We start from the raw sequence: 9643 nt of genomic DNA on the forward strand, positions 1-9643 counted from the left end.
CACATGGCCATTTTTTATGCATACATCACCTATCAAAAATCAATGGAGAGACCTACCCCCTTCCTCAAATTCATAGAAGACGTCCTCACTGCCCTAATCTATCAGCAAGGATCTCCACCACAAACCATTCGCTCCGATTGTATCAGCAGACTTCATGAACGCCATTTCCCTGAGAGGATTCCACCATCAGAAACAGGAAGAAGATGCAGAAAAAAATGTACGGTATGCAACAGAGGGGGGTTAGGAGAGACATTAGTTTTCATTGTCCCCAATGTCCCTCCCAACCAGGCCTATGCATCGGAGACTGCTTCAGACGTTATCACGCTGACAGGAGTAGAGATACCGCTGTCACTATCAATGAAGAAAGATGCCCCATCCCTACAGTAAACCATCGCACCCAGGGCAGCCACCCCTCCCCTTATCCCCAAATCCAATTCGTAACCACCATCCCATTGGTGGTCATGAGATTTCCCTTCGGACTGTGTTAGCCTCCTGTGATGTTTTATGACGTATACATTTTAGTATGGGTTCCCTCACCACCAGACACAGAAATACCGGTTGTGATTGGACGGACACACCAGGTTTCATGCAGCTCTCCACAAGGGCGGGCTGACAACTCATGGGGACCCCGGGCAATAGGGTATCCTGGGGCCCCTGTGTCCTCACCCACACTAAAACCACACCCATAAAAGCCTATGAAAGGTACTAGGGGCATCTCATGGGGCCCCCTACTGACCCCGGGCCCTTGAGCAGTGCCAAAGTGCACGAATGGTCAGTCCGCCCCTGGTTCTCCATAAATTGCAGAGGAAACACACGTCTTGTGGTGCAAAATCTTCTTCCTCTTTATGTTCTTTATACCGTTCATTCTTCCCACAAACACTGCACACCTGACTTGTGGATTCCACTTGTGAGACCCCCCAAGTCGCATGACACGTGAAATCCCATGTTAGTCAATGAGAGCCGTCTGAATTAGCATGACTGAAGCAGCTCCGAGTTCAGAAAAGGTTCCTGAGCTACTTCAAGGAGACACCTATCCTTCTTGTACCCATAGACTTTAATGGAAGTCGCCTTCAAGTCAGATCCTCGTCTATATTGATGTGGTTTGGATCCGACATGACAGGACCTGACATTCTCATTGGCCACAGGCAAAGTCGCATGGCATGAAAGTCGCATCAAGTTGCATCAGAGGAGTACTCAAGTCACCAGCAAAACGCCAGGAAGGTGCCTGGTATGGTCGTGCGACTTTCAGGTCACAGTAGTGTGAACCGAGACTTACTACTGACCCCTGAACTCTGCATCCCTTACTACTGACCCCTGAATACTGCATCACATACTACTGACCCCTGAACTCTGTATTACATACTACTGACCCCTGAACTCTGCATCACATACTACTGACCCCTGAACTCTGCATCACATACTACTGACCACTGAACTCTGCATCACATACTACTGACCCCTGAACTCTGCATCACATACTACTGACCCCTGAGCTCTGCAATACATACTACTGACCCCTGAACTCTGCATTACATACTACTGACCCCTGAACTCTTCATTACATACTACTGACCCCTGAACACTGCATCACATAATACTGACCCCTGAACTCTGCATCACTTACTACTGACCCCTGAACTCTGCATCACATACTACTGACCCCTGAGCTCTGCAATACATACTACTGACCCCTGAGCTCTGCAATACATACTACTGACCCCTGAACTCTGCATCACTTACTACTGACCCCTGAACTCTGCATCACTTACTACTGACCCCTGAACTCTGCATCACTTACTACTGACCCCTGAACTCTTCATTACATACTACTGACCCCTGAGCTCTGCATCACATACTACTGACCCCTGAACTCTGCATCACATACTACTGACCCCTGAACTCTGCATTACATACTACTGACCCCTGAGCTCTGCATTACATACTACTGACCCCTGAGCTCTGCATCACTTACTACTGACCCCTGAACTCTGCATCACTTACTACTGACCCCTGAACTCTTCATTACATACTACTGACCCCTGAGCTCTGCATCACATACTACTGACCCCTGAACTCTGCATCACATACTACTGACCCCTGAACTCTGCATTACATACTACTGACCCCTGAGCTCTGCATTACATACTACTGACCCCTGAGCTCTGCATCACTTACTACTGACCCCTGAACTCTGCATCACTTACTACTGAGCACTGAACTCTGCATCACATACTACTGACCCCTAAACTCTGCATCACTTACTACTGACCCCTGAACTCTGCATCACTTACTACTGACCCCTGAACTCTTCATCACATACTACTGACCCCTGAACTCTGCATCACTTACTACTGACCCCTGAACTCTTCATTACATACTACTGACCCCTGAGCTCTGCATCACATACTACTGACCCCTGAACTCTGCATCACATACTACTGACCCCTGAACTCTGCATCACATACTACTGACCCCTGAACTCTGCATCACATACTACTGACCCCTGAGCTCTGCATCACTTACTACTGAGCACTGAACTCTGCATCACATACTACTGACCCCTGAGCTCTGCAATACATACTACTGACCCCTGAACTCTTCATCACTTACTACTGACCCCTGAACTCTTCATCACATACTACTGACCCCTGAGCTCTGCAATACATACTACTGACCCCTGAACTCTTCATCACTTACTACTGACCCCTGAACTCTTCATCACATACTACTGACCCCTGAACTCTGCATCATTTACTACTGACCCCTGAACTCTGCATCACATACTACTGACCCCTGAACTCTGCATCACATACTACTGACCACTGAACTCTGCATTATATACTACTGACCCCTGAACTCTGCATCACTTACTACTGACCACTGAACTCTGCATCACTTACTACTGACCACTGAACTCTGCATCACATACTACTGACCACTGAACTCTGCATCACATACTACTGACCCCTGAACTCTGCATCACTTACTCCTGGCCCCTGAACTCTGCATCACATACTACTGACCCCTGAACTCTGCATCACATACTACTGACCCCTGAACTCTGCATTACATACTACTGACCCCTGAACTCTGCATCACATACTACTGACCCCTGAACTCTGCATCACATACTACTGACCCCTGAACTCTGCATTACATACTACTGACCCCTGAACTCTGCATCACATACTACTGACCCCTGAATTCTGCATCACATACTACTGACCCCTGAACTCTGCATTACATACTACTGACCCCTGAACTCTGCATTACATACTACTGACCCCTGAATTCTGCATCACATACTACTGACCCCTGAACTCTGCATCACTTACTACTGACCCCTGAACTCTGCATCACATACTACTGACCCCTGAATTCTGCATCACATACTACTGACCCCTGAACTCTGCATCACTTACTACTGACCCCTGAACTCTGCATCACATACTACTGACCCCTGAACTCTGCATCATTTACTACTGACCCCTGAACTCTGTATTACATACTACTGACCCCTGAACTCTGCATCACATACTACTGACCCCTGAACTCTGTATTACATACTACTGACCCCTGAACTCTGCATCACATACTACTGACCCCTGAACTCTGCATCATTTACTACTGACCCCTGAACTCTGCATCATTTACTACTGACCCCTGAACTCTGCATCATTTACTACTGACCCCTGAACTCTGCATCACATACTACTGACCCCTGAACTCTGCATCACTACTGACCCCTGAACTCTGCATCACATACTACTGACTGCTAAACTCTGCATCATTTACTACTGACCCCTGAACTCTGCATTACATACTACTGACCCCTGAACTCTGCATCACATACTACTGACCCCTGAACTCTGCATCATTTACTACTGACCCCTGAACTCTGCATCACTTAATACTGACCCCTGAACTCTGCATCACATACTACTGACCTCTGAACTCTGCATCACTTACTACTGACCCCTGAACTCTGCATCACTTAATACTGACCCCTGAACTCTGCATCACATACTACTGACCCCTGAACTCTGCATCACATACTACTGACACCTGAACTCTGCATTACATACTACTGACCCCTGAACTCTGCATCATATACTACTGACCCCTGAACTCTGCATCACATACTACTGACCCCTGAACTCTGCATCACTTACTACTGACCCCTGAACTCTGCATCACTTACTACTGACCCCTGAACTCTGCATCACTTAATACTGACCCCTGAACTCTGCATCACATACTACTGACCCCTGAACTCTGCATCACATACTACTGACCCCTGAACTCTGCATCACATACTACTGACCCCTGAACTCTGCATCACATACTACTGACCCCTGAACTCTGCATCACATACTACTGACCCCTGAACTCTGCATTACATACTACTGACCCCTGAACTCTGCATCACATACTACTTACCCCTGAACTCTGCATCACTTACTACTGACCCCTGAACTCTGCATCACATACTACTGACCCCCTGAACTCTGCATCACATACTACTTACCCCTGAACTCTGCATCACTTACTACTGACCCCTGAACTCTGCATCACTTAATACTGACCCCTGAACTCTGCATCACATACTACTGACCCCTGAACTCTGCATCACATACTACTGACCCCTGAACTCTGCATCACTTAATACTGACCCCTGAACTCTGCATCACATACTACTGACCCCTAATCATCACATCAGGACTAAAGAGGTCATCTCTGTCAGGGCAGGAACGCTGGAATGGGCAGGCAGGCCTATGGTACGGTCACGCTGCGACTGACGACAGCCACTACCCACAGACCAGAGTCCCTCAGGGCGCGGAGTCTAAGCCCCAGGCTACCCTTCACCAGGGCCCCTGATGGTGGGGATGGACTTGACGCAGCCTGAGACCAGGTCGCAGCCCCCGAGTGACCCCAGCTGCGATAACGACTGCCGCCAATGGCGTACAGCTGGTGGGAGCTAGATGGGATCACGAGTAGAGTAGTCAGACAAGCCGGGTCAATAACAACGGAGCAGACAGTACTAGACGGTAGGCAAAGAATACTCAGGTCACGGGCCGGGTTCAACAACAGGAGGTCAGATAAAGGGTTAACGCAGAGAGTAGTCTTGTCCAAGCCGAGTCGGTTACCAGGAGAGCAATGGGAACAACACAAGAGCTTGCAACAGGGCAACATACAGGACACAAGTGCAGAGCACACTTGCAGACAGCAGGTTTAAATGTGCTCAACCACACCCTTCTGAGGAGGAGCCGCAGAAGCCTGAAGGCATAAAGGTTCCCACCATGCTTTGCAGAAAACCAAGATGGAGGCCAGCTCATGGAGATGCACAAGCTCTGAAGAAAGGTAGGACCTTGACAGTACCTCCTCCTCAAGGGCCCCTCCCCCTCCGTGGCTCCACAAAAGGTTTCTGAGGAAATCGGGCGTGAAAAGCGCGGAGGAGGGCAGGAGCATGAACATCCGCGGAAGGAACCCAGGAACGTTCCTCGGGACCATAACCACGCCAATGGACCAAAAACTGTACCCGACCGCGGACCAACCGAGAATCCAAGATGCGGCTCACCTCATACTCCTCATGACCGTCGACCCTGATAGGACGAGGACGAGGCAGAGAGGCAGTAAAGCGATTACAGATCAGAGGTTTCAACAGGGATACGTGGAAGACATTGGAGATGTGCATCCCAGGAGGAAGAGCAAGGGCATAGGCCACCGGGTTCACCCTGCGAAGAATGCGGAAAGGACCAACAAAACGGGGGGCCAGCTTTGGTGTGGGCACCCGAAGCTTGAGGTTGCGAGTGGACAACCACACCCGATCTCCGACCTGGTATGAGGGAGCGGGCAACCGTCTACGATCAGCCTGGAGCTTCTGGCGCTGTGCTGAGTCCTTCAAGGACCTCTGAATCTGCCCCCATGAGGAGCGCAGAGCAGCCAGGTGGTTATCCACAGCCGGAATGTCCTGTGGAGAGAACAACTCAGGCAATACAGCGGGTTGGAACCCATAGTTGGCCATGAAGGGGGACATCCCAGAGGAGGAGTTGACAGCCGAGTTCCTCGCAAACTCTGCCCATGGCAGGAGATCGGCCCAGTTGTCCTGATGATCCGATATATAGCAACGAAGGAATTGTTCCAGGGCCTGGTTGGAACGCTCCGCAGCCCCATTGGACTGAGGGTGGTAGGCCGAAGAGAAGGAAAGCTCGATACCCAACTGGGAGCAGAAGGCGCGCCAGAACCTGGACACAAACTGGCTCCCACGGTCCGAGACAATCACCTTGGGCAACCCGTGCAAGCGAAAGATCTCCTTGGCGAAAACCGTAGCCAGTTCCTGTGCAGTCGGCAATTTCTTGAATGGAACGCAATGGCACATCTTAGAAAAACGATCGATCACCATAAGAATGACCGTATGACCTTGAGACGCAGGAAGATCCACAATAAAATCCATTCCCAGGTGTGACCAGGGACGCTCCCCATTGGGAATGGGTTGCAGAAGGCCCAATGGAAGGTGCCGAGGAGATTTATTCTGGGCACAGACCGAACAAGCTGCTACATATGAGGCGATGTCAGAACGGAGAGATGGCCACCAGAATAACCGAGAAACGACCCAGGACAATTGGTTCCTACCAGGATGACCGGCAGTCTTGGCATTATGGTAGGTACGTAGCAAGCGGGTACGCAATCCCTCAGGTACAAAACATCTTCCAGCAGGTCTCTCAGGGGGAGCGTTAGTTTGAGCCGCCAAAATCTGCTCCCCAAGGGGAGAAGTCAGGTTGGTACGAATGGCAGCCAGGATCTGGTTAGGAGGAATGACCGAGGTCGGCTCAGAGTCCTCCCTGGACAGCTCAGAGTATTACTGCAACAAGGCATCAGCCCCTGACATTCTTGGAACCAGGCAAGTAAGAGACCACATAGTTAAAACGTGACAAAAACAGAGCCCACCTGGCCTGACGGGGTGTCAACCTCTTAGCCTCCGAGAGATATGTGAGGTTCTTGTGGTCAGTGAGAACTAGGACCGGGACCACAGAACCCTCAAGCAGGTGCCTCCATTCCTTGAGAGCCAGAATAATGGCCAACAACTCCCTGTCTCCAATCTGGTAGTTGCACTCTGCAGAGGAAAGCTTCTTGGAGTAGAACCCACAAGGAAGTAGGGGTCCCTCAGGTGACCGTCGCTGGGACAAGAGGGCGCCTACTCCTGTCTCAGATGCATCAACCTCGAGAACAAAAGGCAACCCAGGATTGGGATGAGACAGAATTGGGGCCGAAGTGAAGGCGGCTTTCAGAGCCTTGAAAGCTGAGATGGCCTCGGGTGACCACTCGTGAGGGTTACTGCCCTTCTTGGTCAGATCTGAGAGAGGCTTTGCCAATGTGGAAAAGTTCCTGATAAACTTCCGATAATAGTTGGCAAATCCCAAAAAGCGCTGAATGGACCGAAGACCACTGGGACGAGGCCACTGCAGAACCGCTGAAACCTTCTCAGGGTCCATAGAAAAACCCATCGGGGAAATGATGTAGCCTAAAAAGGCAACCTGGGATTGGTGAAATTCACACTTCTCGAGCTTACAGAAAAGCTCGTTTTCACGTAACCGTTGCAGCACCCGCTTAACATCCTGGATATGAGTCTCCATAGACGCAGAGTAAACCAGGATGTCGTCCAAGTAAACCACCACGCACTGCTGCAACAAGTCACGTAAGACATCGTTAATAAACTCCTGAAAGACCGCGGGTGCGTTACACAACCCGAAGGGCATAACCAGGTATTCATAGTGGCCGGTTCTGGTGTTGAACGCGGTCTTCCACTCATCGCCCTCCTTGATCCGTACAAGGTTGTAGGCAGCCCTAAGGTCGAGCTTAGTAAAGACCGTTGCTCCCTTGAGGCGGTCAAACAACTCGGTGATCAACGGAATAGGATAAGCATTTTTAATCGTGATCCGATTGAGACCCCTAAAATCAATGCAGGGTCTCAGCTCACCTCCCTTCTTTTTCACAAAAAAAAACCCAGCTCCTGCTGGAGATGTAGACTTGCGAATGTGCCCCCGGGAAAGCGCATCCGCAACGTATTCCTCCATGGCCTGATTCTCTGCCACCGAAAGAGGATACACCCTGCCACGCGGAGGAGTAGCACCAGTTTGTAAGGTTATGGCACAATCGTATGGACGATGAGGAGGCAGGGCACCGGCGCGCACCTTGTCAAACACGTCCAGGTACTCCCCATATTCAGTGGGCAGCACAGAGTCCGAGGAGGTGCACAGCACCTTAACCGGACCACGGATGCAACCAGCCCCACACCGTGGTGACCATGAGAGAATCTCGGCCGATCGCCAATCAAAGGTCGGATTGTGCCTCTGAAGCCAGGGATAGCCCAAAACCACGGAGTAGTGCGGGGAAGAAATCACCTGGAAACAGGCCAATTCCCTGTGAACAGCCCCAATAGCTACCTCCACCGGCAGGGTCTCGTGGGTAACCTGCGATGGCTGCAAGGGCCTGCCATCTATCGCCTCGAGAACCAATGGAGTCTCTCGAGCCTGCAGAGGAATGGAGTACTGGGCAGCAAACGAACTGTCCATAAACAAACCGCCAGCCCCAGAGTCTACCAGCGCCTGGGCCGTCACCGAGCCTCCTGCCCAAGAGAGGACAACGGTGATAAGCGGTTTATCTTTACGGGAAACCGGGGACGAGGAAACTCCACCCAAGATCTGCCCCCGACAGGATCTCAGGTGCGGGCGTTTCCCGGACGGACCGGACAGGACTGCCGAAAATGCCCCCCGAGTCCACAGTACAGGCAGCGACCCTCCCGACGCCGAGAGGCCCGCTCCCCCTCGGAAAGGCGAGCAAACCCCAGCTGCATGGGCTCACTACCAGACAAACCATCCCCAGGAGGCGTGGGAGGAGAGGGAGGCACGGGTGGGACAGAAAACGTAGGCGCCAAACGGTTAGGAGGCCTCCGCAGCCGCTCCTTAAATGAAGGCCTCTCTCTGAGCCTGGTGTCAATCAAGATTAGGAAGGAGATGAGTGCCTCTAACTCCACAGGCAGTTCTTTGGCTGCGATCTCGTCCTTCAACGCATCAGAGAGACCATGAGAGAAAGCAGCCACCAGAGCCTCATTGTTCCAACCCACCTCTGCCGCCAAAGTACGAAATTCGATGGCGTACTCGGCAACGGTTCGTGAACCCTGATGCATGGACATGAGCAATTTGGCAGCAGAAGCGGAGCGAGCGGGTACGTCGAATACCGTACGGAAGGAGGCAACGAAACGGGTAAACACGTGAATCACCGGGTCATTCCTCTCCCATAAGGGATTAGCCCAGGCCAAGGCCCTATCAGAGAGCAGCGAGATTAGGAAGCCCACTTTTGCCCTCTCAGTAGGGAAAGCGTGAGGTATTAATTCAAAGTAAATCCCCACTTGGTTAAGAAAACCACGACACTGACTCGGTTCCCCCCCAAAGCGCTGAGGAAGAGGGGCAGAACCAGTCATACCTCTGGGTACCGCGGGTTCCGCAACAGATGCAGAGGTAGGTGCAACAACCGGAGCAACAGTGGGAGAGTCCACCGGAGTAACAACTGACCTAATAGCCCCAGGGGTAAGGTGCGCTGTGCGTGCAAGCAGAGCCTGCAACGCCTGAGCGAACTGATCCAA

This window comes from Staurois parvus, unplaced genomic scaffold (genome assembly GCF_062004578.1).
Source record: "Staurois parvus isolate SC_StPar_1 unplaced genomic scaffold, SC_StPar_1.0 ptg001544l, whole genome shotgun sequence".
In the NCBI taxonomy this organism is placed as follows: Eukaryota; Metazoa; Chordata; class Amphibia; order Anura; family Ranidae; genus Staurois; species Staurois parvus.